Source organism: Pholcus phalangioides, unplaced genomic scaffold (genome assembly GCF_987345545.1).
Source record: "Pholcus phalangioides strain wild (caught in Gottingen) unplaced genomic scaffold, Ppha-v1.0 ptg000008l_1, whole genome shotgun sequence".
Classification (NCBI taxonomy): domain Eukaryota; kingdom Metazoa; phylum Arthropoda; class Arachnida; order Araneae; family Pholcidae; genus Pholcus; species Pholcus phalangioides.
Genome location: NW_028301601.1, coordinates 22,481,759 through 22,493,294, shown reverse-complemented (window position 1 = coordinate 22,493,294; position 11,536 = coordinate 22,481,759).

Here is an 11,536-nt window from a genome sequence, read left to right as displayed (position 1 = left end):
GAATGGTTTTTGTGAAGTCACGTGATTTGTGAAACAGTTAAATTCTGTATATCGTCGGAAATGCTTTATGCTATAACATATTAAGTCGAAATTTCTTACACAATTGATCTCAAGGATGCAGTACAGACTAAACTTAACGACTCGAATGGTTTTTTGAACTCAAACAGTGCAGTCGGGTTTCGTATGAGTGTCGCGGCCGTGACAGAATATTTGTATTAAGGAACATGAGAACTTTTAATATTAAAGTGATAATCAATCGGAAAAATACATTCAACTACTTTACGATCAAGGACGTGATATTGTCCAAACGCCAGTGGAATAAATTCAAACAAGTTCTCTCTGTTTCCTTTCCTCTCTCCTCATCATCGTGAATATTTGTTGCAACCCTATGAAAAAAATGGTTCTTTTTATCTTTGTTAATTTATGTACTCCTATTAGTGATTTCCCTCTCCCCCACATGTGAATTATCCTACTACTGTGTAATACATATGAGAGAAAGGGAATATGTAGGGTGAGGCTGAGAAAACAGGAATCTACTTCGTTCGTACTCTTATAAACTTATCTACTTTTTTTTAATTTCATTTGTTTTTTCTTCTTCCTATATTCTTCTACTTCTTTTTTCCTTTTTCTAACGTGCAGTTAGGTTAGGACAAGGTTACCATATCCACCGCCGATTCGTTAAATATAGATCATCCGAACATCAGCCAAAGCTTGTAAGAGAGTGAAGGGATAAATCTTTCTATTATTTCACTGATCATTTGATCATTTTTGTCTCACCACGGTCATTTTCTGCACACGAGGGCTAATAAGACCGGGACCTACAATTTATTGCCGATTCCGAACGGCAGGCTTGTTTATTAGACTCATCGAGAGGTTGGTGCGCTAACGCTTCGATGGGGGGGGGGGACTCCCTGCGGTAGCAATTTTTTCTGCGGTCATGTCGCCGTTTTTGTTGTACTCCTGTGTCAGGAAAGTTTTCTGACAAGGACGAACCGGGTATCGAACTCGCGACACCTCTTATTTCACTCACCCCAAATCAATGATAATAATAATGAAACATGGTCACTCGCCCCCGTCGTATTTAATCCGGTGGGGGAAAGGGGCGGGGGTCTCATCTTCCTTATCGAACTCGCTCACAAGCGTATTCAGCGCTACGGAAAATGATTGACTCTCACTGACTCGGGACATAGAGAGCCGTGGCACTCTTAACTACATTTTCAATAGTACCTGTATTTTTTGCGAGCGTGTGTGTGTGTGCGTGATTCTCCCCCTTCATCGTGTTATCCGAATACTTTTAGTTTAGGTTCCATTTTTTAAAGACGAAAATCCCCCGATTGGTTGAATAAAACACCTGATCGTGATAGGTTCGTGGATTTAACAAAAACAAAAATATGTCTTGAGAATGTTTTCATATAGACGCCAATTCAGTTGATGTGTCGCAACAAGTTAGTTCTGGTATAAAAAACAAAAATGATTGCGTCGCGAGACTTGCGAGGGCGATGAAAGAATTTTGGAACATGCTATCATGCCATTTTTATACATTTGAAGTGGAATTTTTAGAATGAATACTTAAAGTGGGGCAATTGCGCTCGCGACATGTGTAACAACTAGAGCTGATCCAATTAATCGATCAATCCTTAATCACAGTTAGAAATTTTAGTTGGGATAATCGATTTGAACAATCCGATTAAAATTTGTGTAAAAAAGTTTTTAATTTAACTTGGTGTTTGTTTAACAAAACCGATTATATGTCTCAAATTATCCCAAATTATGAACCTATATCTAACATTTTGGATAGGAGACCATATATAAAAATATTTTAACTATATAATACTTTGATAAAATTTTTCGGCATGGCATAACACAAGCCGATTGAACGAGAACTGATGATTTCAGTTTTAAATTGAATTTTATGGGAGCTTTAGGTCGGCATTACAATATAAAAGTTTTAGAAATGTTTTTTTTTTTATAAAACGTAAAAAAATTCAACTAATAATCGTGTCGGTTATATTCGAGCGAATGTAACCAATAAGCCTATTATAGTAGTTTTTTTCAAGTTTTGTAAAATATCTTTTATTAGACTTTTATAGTATAATCCCGGCCTTAGAAGACAAAAAAAAAAAAAAAAAAAAACAACCAACGCGATTGTCTTCTCCACTATGAAGAGTAGTTTTTCGCATTCTTGGAATCTTGAGCTCCTCTCCTCATTCCTATTCGGGAGGAGTTACTAGGAAAACAAACAACAGTATGATCGAAAAAGTAGTTTCGAAATCAACAACTAACCTAAAATAACTGTATATCACTTATGTATCATAACTGATATAATAAATAACTAAATGAACGACAAGAACCAAGTGAAGAAATTACAGGTTTTGACAAAATATGCTCAGCATATTGGATTACTTCAAAAGGCCAGCCTTAATTTCTTGAAATATTCTTATATATGTTTACATCCGTCGAATAGGTGCGTAAATCAATAAAAATTAAATAGGTACGAAAAATTTTAAATATATTTTCAAAAACTTTTAGAAACTTGTTTTTTTTAAACAGTTGGAAATTTGTAACGATTCTCTGTAAATTTTCAAGTTTTTTTTTGTAAGTTTTTATAATTTTTTTGTTGTTTACAAAATTTTAGTGCATTCAATATTTTTGAAAACGTTTTTTATATAAAATTTCAGTTTTTATAAATTTTAAAATAGAATGCAAAGCATATACCGTACTTTGATTGTAATCGAATGATAAAAAATTAATAATTTATTTTCAAATTTTATTTTGAAATATATGCCTTTGAAATATACTGAAAATACAAATACAAATACAACGCCACAACAGGCAAAATGCCCAACGAGGTGGCTGAGAAAAAGATGCCCATAAAAATATGGATGTCATATATTTCAAAAATACAGGAACCCAATAAAAAATGCAATTACCAAAAATTGTAAACAATATATACACATGATAAAATATTATACAACGCCCATAAAGAATACTTATGGTTGTCTTATTCTAAGTATGGATAGCTTCTCAATTTACTCCCCAACATGTTATCGTATTTCTTTTTAAACGTGCCAATTGTGTTACAATTTATTACCTCCGGGGGTAAGCTATTCCATTTATTAACAACCCTATTAGAGAAAAATTCCCTGCGACACCATAACCTTGCATTGTCCCTCACCAATCGATACTGGTGTCCCCTTGTAAAAGCAGTCGATTGGCGGTGTACTAAAAGTTCATGGTCCATCCTATTCATCCCATTGAAAATTTTGAACACTTCGATAATATCTCCTCGACACCTGCGTTCATCCAATGTAAACATACAAAGTGCAACTATCTGGAGGTGGGTGGGTTTGAACCCATGTACCCTGAACTCTTCCCATTCTCTAACTCCGTATCTTACCAATCCACCACTACAGTACTAAAAACATACCCTTCGTTTTTATTAATTTTTTTTTTCAAATTTTTTTCTAAATATTGTAATTCTATTATTTTTTTCTATAGGTTTTTTCTTGAACTTTCTTTCAACATTTTTTACACTTTTTTCTAAATTTTTTTTACTTGCATTTTTTTCGTAGATATTTTTTCCCTAAATTTTTAAAGAAATATTTTCGATATATTTTTTTAAATTTTTCGTATAATTTTTAAATAATTCTCGAATAACTTTTCTTTAGCTTTTTATTTTCGTAAAAATTTTTGATGTAAATCATTTATTTTGAACAGGCTTTCTTTTTCCTAGAAATTTATATTTCTTCCACAGAAATTATCTACATCATTCTTCCACAGAGATTCCACAGGGCTCTTTTGAGCTCGGTGCTCTGTATAACGTTCAACGGTCACGATCACCACAGAGATTATACCAAATAATAGAGTAGTTTCTTTTTCAGCAAAGAATTCAACAGATAAAAAGTTTAATCGAAAAATCAAATTAAAAAACACAGTATTCGGAAAACCGGGAAATTTAAACAAAAAAAAAAAAAAAACTCATTCAAATTTACAGAGTTTGCACTTTCTCTAAATTTCACTGTTTTATCTATTATTATTATTATTTTGAAGAATAAATTCATATTGTGAAAACCTGAAATATATATCTTAACTGAAAATCAAAAATTTGATTTTTTTTTCTCAATTAATTGAAACAAAAACTAAATTATGTATGTACAGGGTGATTATAATTGAAGTTCCCGTACTCTGAGTAGCTTTCATTTTCTTTCACAAGAACTGCCCCTCCGAATACAGCCAAATTTTTAGAATATTTTGATGAGACCAAGGGAAGAGAGATTTATGAAATCAAAAAAATAGTTTTATAAACAGTTAAAAAGAGTTTTTTATTGCATTTTACATTTTCCCATGGTTCATATAGTGTTATATAGTTACCAAGTTTCAATGGAATACGTCCTCCAGAACGAGTGCTACATTAATCTTATAATGACCCTGCTCAGAGTAATGTAACACCCGTTCTGGAGGACGTATTCCATTAAAACTTTGTGTATACGCTATATGGTCCATGGGGAAAAAATTAAAATTCAATTATAAGCTCCATTTTTTCACCTGGTGGTCGAAAATTGAACTTTTTTTAATTTCAGAAATCTTTCTTCCCCCCCCCCCCCCCTCCCCCATTGTCTTATATGGATATCAGAAACGTTTGGCTGTATTCGGAGGAGTAGTTCTTATGAAAAACTACTCAGAGTACGGGAACATTAATTATAGTCACCCTGTATATAGAAAATACCAAAATCAAGCCTATATGTGTGGAAAACATCACCGTATATCCAATGACCAATTTTCCTCATTGACCATGGGACTAGTCAGCCAACTTTTTTTTCTTGGATCGCTTCGTTTAGAATTTGATCGATGGGGTGTGAATCACACCCTTTCGAAGTCTAACTAGGTACGTGTGACTATAGGCGGCCCTTTTCTTTATGTTTCTTCTTGTGACCCGTAAATCAAGCATTTTGATCCCTCTCATTTATCTGTTTCTGTCAAATAAATTATCATTTAGAAAAAAATAAATAAAAAACCGCACTTCTCTCGGAAAGTACCCTTTACAACTTGCTTGAGGACGGCCCGAGCTCTACCGGTGGATGCTAAGATTGCCCGGACGTCACGGTGCAGTGCTGCCGCCAATCTTATTAGGTGACCTTTGACTGCTAGGTGATTTGTAAAAATGAAAACAAACTTCAGGCCAAACGTGATGGCTGACAGGTGATTGGTAGCTGCCATGTTTCTAGATTTTTTCTTTATTGCCCCCTCCAGTATTCCACTCGTTTTTCTCACACTGCCTGCCACCTAAGTGACGAGGTTGTCTTTCTTGACGAAGCAACTTCACCTTTTGGGAACTGTCACTTGATAGTTTCTTTCGGGACTAGCTTGACTTGAGCATATGCTTTGAGTCACAGGCACCGGAACCTGGGGCCGATGCGATTTGAGCTTCCCCCTCCCTATGAATTTTTAGAGGGAGCTGAGCCTCACGCGAATGCATATACGATGCATTCTTTCTTTCCCTGCCTACGCACCTGAGTCTCGTATATACGGGATGACTTGCAACTTCCAGCCCCCCCCCCCCCCATTTTTTGTTCATATAGTCCCCTCTGCTTTGAATCCAAAAGTTCATGTATACAATATATTTTAAATTCAGAAATGATGAAAGAAATAATTTCAAAAAAATGATGATAGAAATCATTTCAGAATTCTTATAAATTCAGAAACAATAGAAATAATTTTAGAATTCTTATAAATTCAGAAATGATGAAATGATTTTAGATGAAAAAGGAATCAATTTTGCGATATATGTTAATGTAATATATATTTTTCACTCCTATTATCGTGAGTGAGGCCGCTCGAAGCGTGGGCACTGGTGCGACCGTACCTGTCGCATAGCCCTAATCGTGACTCTGGGAGGGTGCGCGGTAGAAAGTCTATAGAGTGAACAACCCGATTGAGTATATCGCATAGATGCTCGATAAGGTTCAAGTCTGCGCTATAGAACAGAATTTTATGCAACGAACGTACCTTAAGCGCTCAATCTCTCATGAATCTGAAATATTTCAGAGTTTCTTATGTCTACGGTTAGATCTCGTTCAGACAAATCAAACGAAACCTTAATGGTGTGCTTCACCAATACGCATCTAGATGCCTGATTCACGCGCGTCAAAATTCTATTTTGCTCATACAAATTTCGTTTGAGAAGTAAAAATACTTTTTCGAATTTTAGGTGTTTTTTTTTAAATATTTATTTCTCTCTGTTGTTTATTTAAAAATATTATCCCTCTTTTCACAGAAATGCCCCTTAAAATTTTGGCGGGTAGTGAAATTACTCTTAAAAAGAATAAAAAAAGAATTGTATATCATGATGTGCATACATTCTCAGGTTTGGGTATCAGTGTGGCACATTTTCGTGCCACATTTTATTAGAAATCATTTTACGACACGTCTGAGGAAATTCGCAATGCAGATGCAAGTCGGCTAATAAAAGCCAATGTTATTTCCGGATAGATCTATAACCGGGTTTTCCTAGGAGCAGGTTTCCTGTGCCGCGCGCAACGTGATTCACCCAGCGCGACACGCCTTCCACTCACCAGTAAGAAAAGCAGCATGACTGTTTTCCTACAGCGCGCAATACGTCTGACGACAGCGCGGGCGTGATTGGCCGACTGCTTCTGGAGGAGTCAAATGCGTCGTGCGCCGCGGTTTTGCCGATATTCTCTTCACTCTTGTGTGTTTTCTTTTCCTTCCTCTTCAAACCAGAGCATGCAGACGACAGAGTAGCTGATGCCAAAGCCATATGCTATAATATAACCGCCCTGATCTGATGCGTCTCGCTAGGAAAACACAAACGCGTAGCGTGATTATGTAACACGTTCTGTCGGCGCGAAATATTTCTAATTCGGTTCACGCTGCGCAACAAGCCTATTCCTAGGAAAACCCGGCTTAAGTGCTTTTTAACCAGGGGGTTCTTACAGTGACGTATTTACGGGGAGATGGCGCTGAGCGGGCAAGTTTGGAATGGGGGCAAAATTGGTGATCAAGAACATTTAATTATAGCATTAGAAAGGCTACAAACTATGAATAGTACACAGGCTGCAAAGCCATAAATCCACCTCTGGGTCCTTGAGAAGACTTCGTTCGGGTCTATGAGTTGGATGATAGAAAATCAATTAAATTATTGTTTTACATTATTTCATACTGAATATTATTTTGTGAAGGAGCAAATGGCCTTCATTATAATGGCACAAAAGGTCCGTAGCCTTCATTTTAATGACAATGGGGTTCGCGGATTTCATCTCATCTGCATAAGGCGTCTAGGGAACACAAAAGGTTAAGAGCCCCTGGGATACAGGGGTATGCTGTTACATATAGAGTTGAATGTTGTTCATACAACTCTAATGACCCCAAATTTATAAGACTTTCTTCAATCTTGCTTACCAGACCAACCTAGATGCAAAAGGCGTAAGCCTACAGTAGGACCTCGATTATACCAGAGCTAATGTGAATCGGGCCACCCTCGTCTAATCCAGACCCTGCAATTAATTTGGCGGTAAATGAAATAAATGAAGCCATATATATATATTCGTGAAAATAACGCAAAAACACAAAAGTTATTTTTAATTATTGTCTAATGCAATAATTAAAGATTTTTTTTTCCAGCAATATGAAATTCGAATTTAAATGTTAATGTGCAATTAGCAATAATTTCAGTTGAGAGAAATGCTCCCCCCTCCCCTCGGTGTTTGGTAAAAGCGACTCTAGCGCCGAGTAGAGTGTATTTCTACCAAGATTAAATAGAAATTCCGCGCATATCGCACAATTTTCCGGTCCCCGTGAAAATTCTTGGGAACTTGCTTCACTACACGACTGATACAGAAATGCCGGACCTGACCTGAACAACACGTTTTATGGCAGTACCGCGACATGTTCCCTGCACTTAATTAGTGGGCCAGAAATGCCGAAAATTAAAATTCCTTTTTTTTTTTATAAAATATTCGTTACAAAATACTTTCTTTCAAAATTAACGGAAACATAAGCTCACTATAGTATGTCAATAAAATATAATTTGATCAACAAGATCGAAAAATTTATACCTAAGTATACAGTAGTTTATCATTTAATCGTCAAAAGTTGGATATATTTGATCATAATTTCGGTACAAAAGATTGCAGCACAAAAAATTTTATTTCATGAAAATGTAACTTCAAAACACACCATAGAACTAAAATTCATTTTTTACTGTTGTACAGTGCGATAAAACAATTCCAACGAATGAAATATATTTACAGGAAATATACCGTAAAGTATTTACTACACTTCTCAACATTTAGATTACACAAGGTGCGTTAAAATGCAGCCTTTTCAATGCCAAAAATCCCTATTGCTTCTCCCCCCCCCCCACCTCCTTCAAAGCCAGCAAACCCGTAAGATTCCATGTTATATCTGTAGCTTCTGCCATCGCTCCGATCCAGTCAGTATAATTTTCAAGGGTGATTTCACTTCTCTCCAAAATTTTGAAAAGAGTTTTTTTTTTTGCAAAAAGAGGGGTATTTTTTATTACTTGACTAATTTAATTTCTCGAATTTTCGCAAAAGTGGGGCATTATTTTCACGAGAAATACAATTCCATTAAAAAAAAAATTACCTAAAATTTCAAGGACTATTTTTACTTCTAAACGAAATTTGGAGGAGTAAAAAAATACTTTGGTAATAAATTACGGTAAACTCTATCCGGGCTAATGTGGGTTGAAGGGCGGGACAGATAAAAAAGATAACAATAACAATAATAACAAAGATAGAAAGCCGGAGAGGAGCCGGAGCACTATAAATAGTCCTTCCCCCTCCCCACCATAAAAATACCTTTTTTATACCAAAACCCACTCTTATTCATATTTTCTGACCTCGAAGTACAGGAGAGTATTTAATAAATGTTTGTCATGCACTTCTCTGAACTGTGTGTTTACGGAGGCGTGACTATTGCCAAGTAAAACTTCTGAACTGTAGTATTTTAAAAATTTACTGCACAACAAGGAAGTCAAAACGCCCCAACGCGGTACAATTATTCAATCAATACACTTCACGTATAGTTAGAAAAACATATGGCAGATGGCAGCACTACACATACCAAGCATCGAATAGAAACAAACTTCACGTTAGGATCGCAACACGCACAAGCACATTCCGGCATGTACCAATCCGTTAGTAATTCCGTAGAGGAGTGTGTACGAGGTGCATGTACTACTGCGAAAGTAGTTGTACTAGTAGTGTTTTTCAACGGTCCCCTGTGTGTCCGTGGGATCATTATCATTGCATGAAGGACACATTTACTGTTAGTGAAATTGTAATTTACCACTTCAATTATAAAAAAACAACACATTTTTGGATTTCACGGGGGACGCAGCGTGGAAATTGACCTTCGCTACAGGGACTCCGTGGTGCCTTGACATCCACTAAAGGAAGTCCACTACAACGAGAAGGTAAGGGAAACACTGCTGCATAGAGTACAAATACACACTCTTTCAAAATGAACAGCACATAAACGTATAAAACGCAGGCGTGTTCTTTTACAAAAGTTATTTAACCTCATTTTACTGTTCACTGATAAAGTATTACACAAATCTGAAAAAGTAATATTGTAATTCATTAATGTATTATTGTTTTTAAACTAGGCCGGATAGTCGAGGGTCTGTTGCTTTCTACGCGCACGCAATTTGGCCCCCCGAAATAACAAAAATTCGCTCTTCCCAGTTGAAAACATGGAATTGCTATATTTTGCCCTTTGACTAAATAGGACGAAATAAAGGAATCATTGGGAAATGAGGCTGGCTACCCAGGAACTAAAATAATTTTACATGGTGTCATTTGGTAAATCAAAAGTGTCAATTAAAACACGTTTTCAAGAAGATAAGAAAATGGAGATTGTGTGGATGAAACATTGTTACTAGGGACTGGGAATCTATTAGAATTTTTAACTGATTAATCAAGAAATTTTAATCGATTAATCAAGAAATTTTAATCGGTTAATCAAGAAATTTTAATCGATTAATCAAGAAATTTTAATCGATTAATCAAGAAATTTTAATCGATTAATCGAATTTTAAACGAATATATTTACAAAAATTTCAGTGAAATTTTATGTTAAAGTTTTACCAAAAACAAAAGTAATTTAAATAATTTTTTTTCAAGTGACCAAAATTTTAACAACTAGAAAATTGATTTAATTTGTGTTTAACTTGAATATTTCCATCAAGTTTATTAATTAACTTTCATAATCCGCCGTTTTTACGAGAAAAAAGAAACCTGACATCGAGCAAGAGAAAAGAGAGATACTTAGCGTTTCAAGTTCAAATTAATCTTTTGACCTTTAAATATTTATCTTCTTTTTCTTTATTTCTCTAAATAGTAATAGAAGTCTCAAAGCTAGACGGCATTCAGATAAGAAAAATGGTTTTTATAAGCACCGGGCTTGTATCGAAAAAAGATACTCAAAAGAGCTAATTGCCGCTCTAATTTCTGTTCGGCATCATATTTATGTTGTATAACTATGTCATAAGATGGCTTTTGGGGTGAAAGAAGAAACGAAAATGTGTGGATGAACAGATATAGTTCTCTCTATCATAATATAACAGTTGGCACAACAAAGTCCGATGGAGTCGTCGCCACTGTCACTCATTAATGTCAGTGCACTTGACACTGTTTGCCGACAGCGCTGCCACCTCTTCAAACGTTTGAATTTTTCGATGAAAAACGTTACTGTTCTGTTACGGAATGAGACGAGATGGGAAGAAAAGATATCTTTCCATTTAAGGCCACCCACTTTTCTCGCCCCATTTTGGTTTTGATCATCCATCATCGGCTTTTGCTTTCCTGAGACACTTTTTCTTATAAAAGAAAAATAGAATTCAAGATGTTACCTTTAATTCGATCACTCTATTCACCTTATTCAGAAAAACCAATTTTATATCTGGGGGAAATAACATGGGAATATCTTGTGGGTATATTTAAAATTTCGTGAATATTTTTACCATTAGTGTCAGGAGAATGTGATTTTCATTTATTTATTCTTGGGAATATCATAAGAATTTCATATCTTTACTATATGTACAGTTGGCCCCGCTTAATCGGATAGTAGATAATCTGACAACCCGCTTATACTGATGAAACACTCTGGAACCAAAATTTCTGCCATAGAGACAATATGTTAAAGTTTTCCGTTTAATATGATAATTTTTCAACGACTTTTCCCTGTTTAATCGAATATTACGCTTCACACGACAACTGTTGATACACATCAACTACTATACACATCATGTTTTTAGTGAATGAAACACTTGAAACTAACGGAAAACAAGTTATTAAGTGTTGAGATAAATGCATTTGAGAGTAGGTACTGGCCTCTAGGCATTCAAGTTGTCTTTAATTACGTAACATTCACATTATTTTATTTTTGATCTCTGCTGGGCCAATAGAGGGCGCTAACCTTACTAATGGAAACTAAAAATCTTAGAAATTGTGATCATTGCAATTAGGTAATTATAATTTCCATTTCATTTCTG